This window comes from Pinus tabuliformis, chromosome Q (assembly GCF_031772625.1).
Source record: "Pinus tabuliformis cultivar Carrire ecotype Pingquan chromosome Q, CPIR1, whole genome shotgun sequence".
Lineage (NCBI taxonomy): Eukaryota > Viridiplantae > Streptophyta > Pinopsida > Pinales > Pinaceae > Pinus > Pinus tabuliformis.
Window position 1 is genome coordinate 940,910,098 of NC_142296.1, and position 12,910 is coordinate 940,923,007.

Here is a 12,910-nt window from a genome sequence, read left to right on the forward strand (position 1 = left end):
CATCAGCTTACGAGCCCCGGGTTGACATTTAAAAGTTGCAATTTAGACTTCACTAAATTGACCAAACATGTTGTTTCCCCAATATACAACCTTCACAAAGGTTGTATGGCTTCTCTATCAATGGTAATCCTCTTACCATTCCTTTTCTACTCAACGAATTAAGACCTCCAAAGTTGAGATGTCCAAATCTCAAATGCCACAACCAATTTTCATCCTTTGGTACGCTTTGGAGATCCTCTTGTGTCACTGCTGCAATTACTTCTTTATTTTTCAAATCTGCCCTTATTCTGAGAGGGAACATCCTGTTCCTCGTCATCTTCACTTCAGCAATACATCTTTTGCTGGGTTTTCTATCCATGATGGTGCATACGTCATTCTCAAAGAAAACATTGTAACCCTTTTGAATAAGCTGTCCAATACTCAAGAGGTTACACTTCATTCCGGGAACATAATAGACATCTGCTATGGTTTTCTTTTCACCTTTCTTTGTAAATATTTTAACTTCTCCTTTTCCCATAACAGAAATTTTACTATCAGTCCTAAGTGTGACTTGTAACTGCACACTCTGATCTAAAGCAGAAAACAGGGCTATGTTTCCTGTCATATGGTTGCTGCAACCAGAATCTAGAAACCATATATCTTCACTGTTTGTTTCAGCCATATTACAAACTAACAACACATTATCTTGGCTGATATTTTCTCTAGTGATATTTGCACTAGATCTATTACTCATATCATGCTGCTTTTTCTTACATTCATTTGCATAGTGCCCATATTTTTTACAGTAATAACATTGGACATTGGATTTTTCATACCTTTGTCCTTGAGCATGATATTGTCCACTTTGTTCGTTTCTGCCATGGCCTTAGTTCTGATTTGGATTGCTGCCTCTTCCTTGAACGTTTGCTAAACTGTTTCTTCCACCTCTGTATTAGCTTATGCCTTTTCCTCTCTTGTTTCCTCTGCCTTGGCCTCTTCCTCTTCCAAATGACATCTGGGTCTTGAAGACTTTCTCTAGAGATGAGTTTTCATTTCTACTCAACCTCTGCTCATGTGTTATCAGTGATGCATGAAGTTCATCAACTGAAAAATTTGAGAGATCCTTTGTCTCTTCTATGGTAGTGACAATCACATCAAACTTTGAGGGTAGGCACCTCAATAGTTTCTCCACAATCCTCCTTTCTTCAAGAGTTTCTCCATGAGACCTTATCTGTGTGACCAGACCAATTGCTTGTGTGAAGAATGAGTCAATATTGTCTGACTCCTTCATGCACAGGTTCTCAAAATCTTTCCTCAGCAACTGTAGTTTTGATGTCTTCACTCTCTCCATGCCTTGATAGGTTGTCTTGAGAGTTTTCCATGCTTCTTTAGATGTGTTGGCTGCTGCTATCCTTAGAAACACACTCTCATGCACTGCTTGATATAAAAATACAAGGGCTTTTGAATCCTTCTTCTTATTGCTCTTCAATAGCTCTTTCTCTACCTGAGTTAATCCATTAAACTCATCTTCATTTGTTGGCTCTTCAAATCCATATTCAACAAGTTCCCATAAATCTTGAGAAGCAAACAGGGCTCTCATGGTTATTGCCCAATAGTCATAGTTTTTCCCATTGAACTGTGGGAGATGAGTATTAAAGATACCCATGCTAGTGCTGGTGCTGGCCATTCTTACAATACTTGACTGTGTTACACAAAAAACTAATCTGAAAAATACCTTGACAGCGTTTTCACTCTGCTGGATAATTTGCTTCAGCAAGAAACCTTCCTTAAACTTCTTTGACGTCTTCAAAGAGCATGGACAAGCTCTGATACCATGTTGGGAATTTCTGATAATTCCAAACAAAACTGACCAAAACATAACAATACTTTGTTTTAACACAGCGGAAATAAAAATCGTTTGTGGAATACGGTGTTTCAGCAACGCAGTTTCGTCAATTGCTGAATGCAGTGTTTCAGCAACGGTGTTTCAGCAGCGCTGAAACTGGTGTTTCAACAACACTCTGTTTTGACGCCTCGTAACAAAAAATAAAAATAAAAAAAATCTGATAATAAAGTTTCAACAACGCACAACAAAAGGGACTTTGTATTCATTAACGATACTTCCTCTAACAGAGGGATTACTACAAGGCTGCTTTAAAGACAGTTCAAAAACTTAAAAAAAAACTTCACGCTGTAAAAAAAAAAATTACATTACTGTGTCTGCACTGCTGTACATTACAGAAAGCAAAATACTCTGTCTCCTCTGAAAATCAACACACTGTTTTTGCACTGTTGTGTCTGCACTTTGCACTGGTATGTCTACACTCCTGTGCATCTACAAAACACTCTGTTTCTGCTCAAAATTAACGTTGTTGTAACACTCTGTTTCTTTCTTGAAAAATTTTACACTGCTGTGTGTAAATTTTTCATTCTTTCATACGTGCTGCTGCGTATTACAAAAAAAACTTCTGCACTATTGTGCATTACAAAGAAAACTCTCTATCAATCTTTTCTACACCCCTGTGTCTACGTTTTATAGTGCGGGAAGCGGTCATAACTTATCCATCAACCGCTTTAACTCACTGATGAAGTCTCTACTACAATCTGCTGCTCATGATGAACAAATCTGATCTTTTGTTGTATTTCTTGAGTCGGTGGTGTTGAAACCCATGGCTAATAAATGCTGCGATGGCTCGAGGCTGGTTCTTTTCACTTTCGGCCATTCTGCTCTTTAATGCGGTTGTTTAGAAGTAATGGCATAGCGGTGGATCTGATCTTCCTCCTTCGGGAACACAAAAACAATTAAAGGGTGAAAAGACAATAATGGCGGTGGCCCTTTTTTTTTAAGTAAAGTAGATGCTGCTGTTCAACTATTCACTACAGTTGAAATTATAATTTCAACACAAAAGCCTAGATGTGCATTTTCATGCCTTCCCACGAGAAAGAGCGCATAATTGATTCATAGGTACACTGAAAGCCAAAGTGCCCGTGGTAGGAAATGAACACAAGTCATCTAAGACGGGAATTGTGTTAGAGAAGAATATTGAATCAAAGGAATGCACCCCTTATGCTTCAAGGTATCTTATTGTCATGTTTATCTCTTAGGGGGGTCGGGATTCTCCTAAAGCATTTTGGATGAATTGAATCGCCCGTCGATATCCAAATATAATTGACAACCTTTGACGAGACGATCGGGTACCGAAAAGGATAAGGCAAGGAGAGATCATTTCTCCTCATATTTTTGCGATAAAGCAGATGCCTCACTGCCTTTCTTGTATATGATGTCACAATCATACAGATGCATCTCAGTGCCCCATTTGTGTTTCTCCAAGGATGATAGCATATCGTCCAAATAATACTTCAAACTATGAGGATGATATCGATTTGGAAGCACCTCCAAATAAGATATGGGTGCCAAGTCTCGGCTACATGAAAGATGTCCATCATCTCTTTTCCCATAGGTGGACTTGCGCAAATGTCTGTCAACCACATTAGCATAGCTCCCAAACCCCTGCCCGATGGATCACATTCCAGGGAAAAAGTGTTAGTTAAATAGGGCACCACTAAAGCAGGTGCATTGCACGTGGCTTCCTTTAAAGTCGAAAAGGCCTACTCAACAACATTGTTCCATACAAAAGGCACTTGTTTTTAATGCTGAAAAGGCCTACTCGACAACATCGTTCCATACAAAAGACACTTGTTTTTAAAGATGAAAAGGCCTACTCGACAACATCGTTCAAAAGTTACCAATATCTTACACGAAGCCCAACAACTATCGTTCCAAAGTTACCAATATCTTACCTGAACCAAGGTATTTGTAATTCCCCTTATTTTAACCAATTACCCCAAATTTAAACTCTTTGTAATTCCACCCCAAATTATTGGAGACAGCTCATCCTCGTACTTACGCTCTAATCTTGTTGTTATTGTTTGTCAGCAAATGTCGTTCCTTTCACAGATTGATTCTAGTCTTCCAATCTTCTTTCTAGTCTATAAAGTATATAAATAGCCCAATTTCCTAGTCTATAAATAAGCCATTGCTTCCTAGTTGTTATACTTTGTTTGCAAATGTTGTTCCTTTTAGTTGTTATACTTTGTTTGCAAATGTCGTTCCTTTCACAGATTTCACAGATTTAGATTTATATTTACATTAGTGTTCCAATCTTCTTCTATTCTATAAATATATATAATAATAAAAAAACCAACTACACACGCATTGTCTTCAAAATTACTCCATACACACTTCATGCTCAACTTAATTGTTTGCTCCGTTTTAAAAAGTCTAATTTAATTATTCCGCCCTCATCCGAGATAGACCCTGGTTTGGTTCATGTCCCAGCGGTGGAATTTATTCGTCAAACGTTTTCACAGTAGACACAAAAGCAAAAAAGTCTAATTTAATGACCCTGGTTTGGTTCATGTCTCAGCGGTGGAATTTATTGGTCAAACGTTTTCACAGTAGACACAAAAGAGAAAAAGTCTAATTTAATGACCCTGGTTTGGTTCATGTCCCAGCGGTGGAATTGATTCGTCAAACGTTTTCACAGTAGACACAAAAGCACAAAAGTCTATTTTAATGACCCTGGTTTGGTTCATGTCCCAGCGGTGGAATTTATTCGTCAAACGTTTTCACAGTAGACACAAAAGCGAGGCAATCGTTTCTTATTTGTTTGTAGTAAACTGTTGGATATATTCATGATTTGTTTGTATTCATTTAATTAACTCTCTTGGATATTCGTGATTTGTTCGTATTCTTGTGCTAAACTGGTGGATATTCCTGATGCGTTCCCCGTATCAAGGGGACGTTGTGTTTGTGCTGCGTTTCCTTTCCTTTTGAGGGAAAATAGAAATTGTATATTTACTGTATGAAAGAGAAATTCTAATATACATTGCAATGCACCTGAGCATTCACGAAAAGCTCTTTGTCAATATCAAAACCTGACAAAAAAAAGCCCAATTACTGCATACATACAAAAGAATTAATTGTCATACAGGCTCTTCTAACAAAAACTTGGATCCAGATCTTCCTTCCCTGTGGAAAAACAAAGAAATGAAACAGCGCAGATCTATCAGCGTCTGTCATGCAGTTTTTAGCCACTTGTTGTTGCTAGTCTCCATATAACCATCTGACAGTTGCAGGGTGTTAGTCATATAGGCATCTGACAGTGGCTGGGTGTTAGTCATATAAGCATCTGACATTGGCCGAGAGTTGGGACTCGGCTTCTTCCTCCTATGTAGGAAGATTTTAACTCTATAAACGTGTTGAAAAGAAATTTTATTGAAATTCTCTCTCAGCGCCTTGGAAAGAACCTTCAAGGATTGGGGACTTTACTATTGATATGGTCAATGGCTATCGTCGAATCTCTTCGAATTTGAATGTGTAGACTCCTTTTTACTGTTGCCAGCCCTATCAGCAATGCAATGAAAGAGAAATCAGTTTGCCCAGTTGTTTGTAGCCCCTCCGAATGCTTCTTTGAAACTTGCTCCAAATACGAAATTCTTCCTGCCCCAACTTCAGGTTTGCCCAGTTGTTCCTAGCCTCTCTGAATGCTCCTTTGAAACTAGCTCCAAATATGAAATTCTTCCTGCCCCACCTTCAGGTTTGCCCAGTTGTTCCTAGCCTCTCTGAATGCTTCTTTGAAACTTGCTCCATACGAAATTCTTCCTGCCCCAACTTCTGTTGCTCTCCTTGTCAAGATCCATCAAAAATGTTCTCATGCATACCACTTCTGTGAATACATGGCTATACATTTGTCCTTGCAAAATTTTTCTTTCGTGGTCTCCACACCCCTCCATATGCAAATCTAATTTAGTGGATGGCCATTTGTCCTCGCAGGCTTTTTCTTTCGTGGTCTCCACACCCCTCCATATGCAAATCTAATTTAGTGGATGGCCACCTTTCCGGGTCTCCACGCCCCATGGACCTACCTTTCAGTCACAACATCAATCAAATTAATCTCTCTCTTTTTTTTATATATATCTTATCCTTCGGTTCAGGGGTTTCAAGGTTTCACATATCTCTATTTGAATATGTTGTTCAATTAAGGTGGTCTCTTCCTTTTTGTATCATTTTTCAGAGGTTTGTAATCATGCCCAGCTTCACTAGTTTGTAGTGGGGAGTTCTTAATTCACTACCCCCTAGACCCATGACTTGGGAGGCGTAGCGCAGTGGGGGGAGGGGATTTCATCATTGTGATTATATGGTACTCTGTGGTCTAGGCTCTTTAAGTTGAAGACACTTGACCTCTTCCCCCAATGGCACTGGAGGTTAAATCCCCGATCGCCATGTAGCATTCAAGAGGGTTTATGTTGTTATTACCTTTCACCATAGAAGGCTCCTTCTGATCATAGCCTCTTGGGGTTGTTCTACTATCCCTCGTTAAGTACATTGTCAAGCTCCCATATTTCCCTGTTCTCCGCAGGGAGGGAAATTGATTTATGCGTGGGGCCTAGGGATAACATAAAACAATCAAGCAAAGGCATGTGCTCTACTTCAGGGATAGCTATCGTTGTACACCGATAGAGTGAGGATGTCGATCGTCGTTGCCAATTCAAGCATAATTATCAACTGCTTGAACCCTAGAAACACTCCCTCGGAAAGCAAGTCCGCATCACAGAATTCGAAAAGAGACCTTTCGTTCCCAAGCGGTTACCTTCTTCCGGGCCCTGAGGGCTCTCACAACCCATAAGCCGATAGCCTTGCAAAATGGAGGAACAACGCTGAATGAGGGGATCTTGGAAAAAATACTAAACAACAAGTTGGCATCACTACTCTCAACCGACAAGCCAACAATCCTGCAAACGGAGGCACAATGCTAAATGAGGGGGTCTTGAAAAATTAATGAAATCCAAGTTGGCATCGCTCACCACAAGAATTCGAAAAAGAGACCCTCCGTTTCCAAGGGGTTACCTTCCTCCGGGCCCCGAGGTTTCTCAATCGGCATGCCAGGCCAGGGGGATGGTCTTGCAAATGGAGGCACAACTCGAATGAGGGGATCTTGAAAAATAAAAATAAAATAATTTGGGGTTTTATATTCCTATCCCATGCCCTAAATTTATTTTCAATTCACCAATCGTGAAAGGCATCCCTTCCTTATTCCTACTTGAGATAGATTTTATTATCCGCTACCAACACACAGGGCGCTGCTTACTTCTAGCCACAGTTTTGGGAGCTACATTTTCTTCTTGGGCTTGTCATTTGACAAGACCCAATGTGAAGTCAATTTATTTTCAACTCACCAAACATGAAGGCATGTTTGGAGCTCAACTACCGACACATGTCGAGTCAATTCACATGAGCTCTACAACCAGAGCATGTCGAGTCAATTAAGCAAACATGAAAGCATGTTTGGGGCTCAACAGCCAACACATGTCAAGTCAATTCACCAAACATGAAGCCATGTACCCAGCTCAGCGACCAAAAAATGTCAAGTCAATTCGACGAAGATGAAGGCATGTTTCGAGCTCTGGAACCAACACATGTCAGGTCATTTGACATAGTTACCGGAGAATCCACAGTAAAAACCATTTTCCGTCAACGTTTCAAATCCCAACCGGGATCCATCATCAGGACTTCTTGAATGCTTGATAGTAGAAGAGCTTAATTGAGGGTGCAACTCTTCTTGCTATCTTCACTCTAAATTTTTCGAGTAAAATGATTTCACTCCATGTATCCCCTCTGTATAGGGAAATGATTCTGGATTTAAGACATCTGTGGTTTATATCTTTTGACTTAGTTACCGGAGAATCCACAGTAAAAACCATTTTCCGTCAACGTTTCAAATCCCAACCGGGACCCATCATCAGGGCTTCTTAAATGCTTGATTGTAGAAGAGCTTAATTGAGGGTGCAGCTCTTCTTGCTATCTTCACTCTAAATTTTTCGAGTAAAATGATTTCACTCCATGTATCCCCTCCGTATAGGGAAATGATTCTGGATTTAAGACATCTGTGGTTTATATCTTTTGACTTAGTTACCGGAGAATCCACAGTAAAAACCATTTTTCGTCAATGTTTCAAATCCCAACCGGGATCCATCATCAGGACTTCTTGAATGCTTGATAGTAGAAGAGCTTAATTGAAGGTGCAGCGCTTCTTGCTATCTTCACTCTAAATTTTTCGAGTAAAACGATTTCACTCCATGTATCCCTTCGGGTCAATTCAACGAACATGAAACCCTGTTTCAGGCTCACCAACCGTGTGTCAAGTCAATTCACCAAACATAAGGCATGTTTCGAGCTCACCAACAAACACATGCCAAAGCAACGAGATGAAAATGGGAAGAATGTCAAAGACCACTGGACAATTTTGGGAGGGGAGGGCTGAACATTTCAGATTAAAAAAACTAAAAGGGACAATGTTGGAGCAATGCTCGATATCTTTGAAATCAAAATCATCAACATTAAACACGGAAAGAGAAAAGTGATTCGTTAAAAGTGTATAATTCAAAATTGGTTGGAAAGCCAAAAGAGAAAGGACAATAACACCCGGCAAAGAAGAGAGACGCAACAAACCAATCAAGATTGGGTCTTGTCAAATGACAAGCCCAAGAAGAAGGTGTAGCTCCCAAAACTGTGGCTAGAAGTCAGGAGCCCTCTGTTTGTTGGCAACGAATAATAAAATCCTATCTCAAGTAGGAATAAGAATGGGATGCCTTCCAAGGGCCAAACAGGTGTAGCGGATGCCTGGAGGAAGAGGAAGAGGAAGACTCGGTCATTTACAAGAAACCTACATAGGATCCTCCATGCTAGCAATCACAAAAACCTGGGTGAAGACTCAATATTTTACCAGTGCACTAAAGAAAACCGAGATGGGATCCTCCATGGTAGCAACCACAAAAGACTCGCTCAATCAAACAAGGACAAAGATAGACAACATTACAGGGGAGAGACAACGTGCGAGCAGAGTTCCATATACTGCAAACATAAGTTTAGGAGTTTGTGTAGACCACTGGAGGATAGTAAGGCGTTCATCTTAGTGATCTCCTTGTCAGCGACTTTACACATCAGACCATCCAATGTACTTGGCTCTAGGTTCCGTTGTGTAATGATGATGATTAATTTGATCAAGGGGTTTCCACACCTCTCCCATGCAGATGCTTTTTTAAGTGCCATGATGGATGGATTCATTTTGTGACAAGGTGGATTGATGACTTGAATTGCCATCATTAAAAGTTCCTTGATCATCCCACATTACTCCTCAAGTGCATCATTCTCGATGTGAAGTTGTTGATTTTGTCTTTCCATATATCCCCTGGAGGATGCTCCAGATCTGGATATCTTGTTGCACCCGTCCTTCCTGCTCCTTGCGTGTTTGAGTCGCAAATACGGGATGAGGGAAGCCGCCCTTATTTTTCTTTATGACAATGGGGACTCCAACCTCTAATGATGCATGTAAGATTCTCGATTCCTTAATTGATCACGATTGAGTTTTGAGTCCCTTCCATGTTGTTTTATGCTTCTACATTCAAATTCATGGAAGTTTAGTTTTCGTTCCTTCTTGGCAGCCACAACGTGTGACATAATTCTTGGCAGGTTGGACTATATTCCCTACAGCAACATGGGATGGTTCTTCCATGTGATTCCTATTTACAAACTCAAAACCCGCATTGCTAGGTCAACCTCCTGAAGAACCATCAAAATCGAATTTAGAACGGAGGCTTTCACAACTTGACATATTGTCGTTGGATTTCTGGTTTTTACAGCGCGTATATATAGCCAACGTGGCTCAAGCGAAACGCAGGCTACCAGTGGAAGAGAAGAGAACAGTTTTGCAAGTATTTGGCCCAGCAATATTTCATGCATTCCAATGTCACAATTGATTTTTGTTACCTTGACTCAAGGGGCCCAAGACCAAAGTTGCAAATTCTCATTACTATTTTCCCATCGGCTTTGGATGATGATGTTGTTTTCCCAACACGAGTCCATCAATCCTATATTTGTGGAGAGGAGAAAATGCAGAAACAGGGTATAACCATAATGTTCCCCAGCTTTAAAAGGAGTCATTGACAGTTGTTTGAACAGTGAATGTGAGTGCAACCGAAACTCAGACCCATGGGTAAGTTACGAGAAAAAAAGGGACTTGGTCATGTCGTGGTTTTAATTCTTATTGTTGTAACAACAACAGCCATTGGAGGTTGCAAGCATTGTAAATTCCACTACCGGGAGAACTAATAAAAACGAGGGAAATCCCGTTGTGTTTAGTTCTTTCTATTATTCATTCAGCACATGCACACTGCTTGAGTTTGTGTCTGACCGAACTTCCCAGTGAACTGAACTGTGCGTGATCCACTGTAGGCAGGGGTGAGATATTTGTCCAATCCCGCCTTGCTGCACCAAATAGAGTCATAAGCACAAAGCATCCAAATCATTACAGTCAAAATCAACTTCACATTGGTTTTTCTTGCCCAAAATGAGTTCGACAATCCTGTATATATATTTTTGAGCACACACCCTGCACTCTCCCTAAGAAATCAATCCCTATTCTGCCCTTTTCGCAAACCTCGTCTCATTGACTATTCTGCACCCTGCACTCTCCCTACGAAATCAGTCAGTCCCTATTCTGCCCTTTTCGCAATTGACAATGAAAAAAATTTCCTTAGAACCGTACTCGACCCCATTGTCACATTTCAAAAGTAATTTTTCAATGTTTACCAGAGTGCTTCTCATGCTGTTAATGACTTTGGAATATACACAACATCAGTTCTTCCTGCACGCCTTTTGTAAAGTCAAGCCATGGTTGAAATCTTCTCATGTTGTTAATGACTTTGGAATATACACAACATCACTTCTTCCTGCACGCCTTTTGTAAAGTCAAGCCATGGTTGAAATCGCTGCTGATAGATATCAAATATCAAAATTCATTTGACATGCACACCTGCTCTGCTTCTGGATTAAAACATCTAAATTCGTTTGACATTACACTTGCATCCTTGCTCTGCTTCTGGATTAAGGATGAATATTCATGCGCTTTGCATCTCGATTAAAGATGAAAATTCATGCGCTCTGCTTCCGGATTAAACACGAAAATTCATTTGACATACACACCTGCCTCCTTGCTCTGCTTCCAGATTAAAGATTTGACATACACACCACCTGCATCCTTGCTCTGCGTCAAAAGCAAAGCTCTGTGATCAACAAAATCTCAAAAAAGATGAAGGCGAAAGATTTCATATTTCATTTCCTTCACAAACCATTCCCCAATTTATTTATTTATTTGGTCTTGTCTTCGTGGGGTGCGCCAGGCTGGTGCTGTAGTGCAACGCACAAGCGACGCCCGAAAGCCCCAATAGCAAGCTATTGTAAGTGGGCCCTCCCCCTAGAAAAATACATTTAATATCATGTGGTTCTATGAACCACGTATCAGATATTAAACTGATAAGAACAGATACTACACTTGATCTTAGCCAAAAGGCCGAGAAAGGTATGCTTTTCCTCTCCTCTTTCGCTTCTTTTTCTATTACTCCCCTTCTCATTTTTCTACACGAAAAATGAGAAATACATGAAAAACGTGATTGCAATAACGTTTTTCATGTATTTCTCGTTTTTCGTGTAGCTGGGTCCATGAGAAGTATGCAGCATGGGTCTTCCCTGGATGAGGAATTTATTTTTGCGTCCAACAAGTGCTCCCGCTCAAAATTTGAGGAAAACCATTGGGAGATAAATTGAAAATACGAGTTGAAAAAACTAGATTTGTATTTGTTTTGGTTTTTTTTTCCTCTAAAATTTGATGATGTAATCTAATATTATTTGATTATTTGCACTATTATTTCATAATATTCCTTAGGAGGGCCCATTTTAGACCTCAAAATTTCTCTAATTGGTCCAAACAAGGCTCCAATGATTAAGTCCACCCAAATATGTGTCATGTTGCCTTCCTCTTCAGTGTGCCCTTCCTTCCTTATTTGCATGAGTTGTGTTGAGCATTGGCCAAGTCCTCACTCAACCGAACATGACTCATCCATCACATAAGTTCATCATGTTTAGCGCTTGTCTCGGGCATTCCCACCATCTACCCCGAGGTTGAATACCACCCGAACAAGTCCTGCATCAAACAACGTCCCTTTGCCCTACAATCAAACAGGGTGTCATCCGAGCCTTCCAAAGGAAAGTCATCCATCGCATCGGAAAACACAAGCTTCCTTCGCCCATTTCTTGACTCAACCTATGCAAGCTTCATCCCATAAAGTTCTTCCTGTTTCGTCGGCATATTCACAACACTTTCTTCACACTTAACCATCGGGCCAACATCCTCTTCATATGACACAACTTCTTCTTCATCACGGCTAGCAACTTAAATCTTCCCAACCGAACAACGAACGCTAAGAATATCCCTTCTAACCCTGTCTTCCAAAAATTCAAGCTCTTCTCGCAACCTTGGCCTCTCTTCCCTCATACGGCCCAACCTGACCATGAGATGCATAAGTCTGTCACGACTCTATTCCAAGGCCCTATAGCGGACCTCCCATTGTTTATCGCTCACATAGAACTCTCAAAGAACATCCTTTAATCTCGAGACTAAGATTCCTGCAATATGCTTGTGGGGGTGATATGCCAAGTATCCTTGGACACAGAATAGCATAAGAAGCGTGCATCGTTGTGAAGGTTGTTTGCTACACGTTGACTCATGGACACTTGTACAACGGAGACCGAATGATACCTTGAGGAGATGCATCCCTGATCATAAAACTTGGGCATCAATAAAGAAGCACACGATGAGGTGCCAGGTGGACATTATAGGACCGACATAACTTTCTCATACGAGCTCTGATTCAGGTGATTCTCGCGCCATTAGAAAGGTATCAGCGTGCATGTTATGGAATTTGGGTGCATAGTAAGGTGAGTGCGGGACCACAAAAAGTGTTCATTTAAGGCATTGAAATGACTCCTGAAAATTTTAACTCGGAAGTTTCCAAATTGGGACCACTCGGAAAA

The 12,910-nt window shown here is 40.5% G+C and overlaps 1 non-coding gene across 1 annotated transcript; it reads right to left on the reverse strand.

The window, feature by feature from the left end:
* Positions 1-11,206: 11,206 nt before the first annotated feature.
* Positions 11,207-11,403, reverse strand: LOC149222559 (U2 spliceosomal RNA). Its single transcript, XR_016249838.1, has one exon. It is a non-coding gene; the product is annotated as a U2 spliceosomal RNA (small nuclear RNA).
* Positions 11,404-12,910: the final 1,507 nt, after the last annotated feature.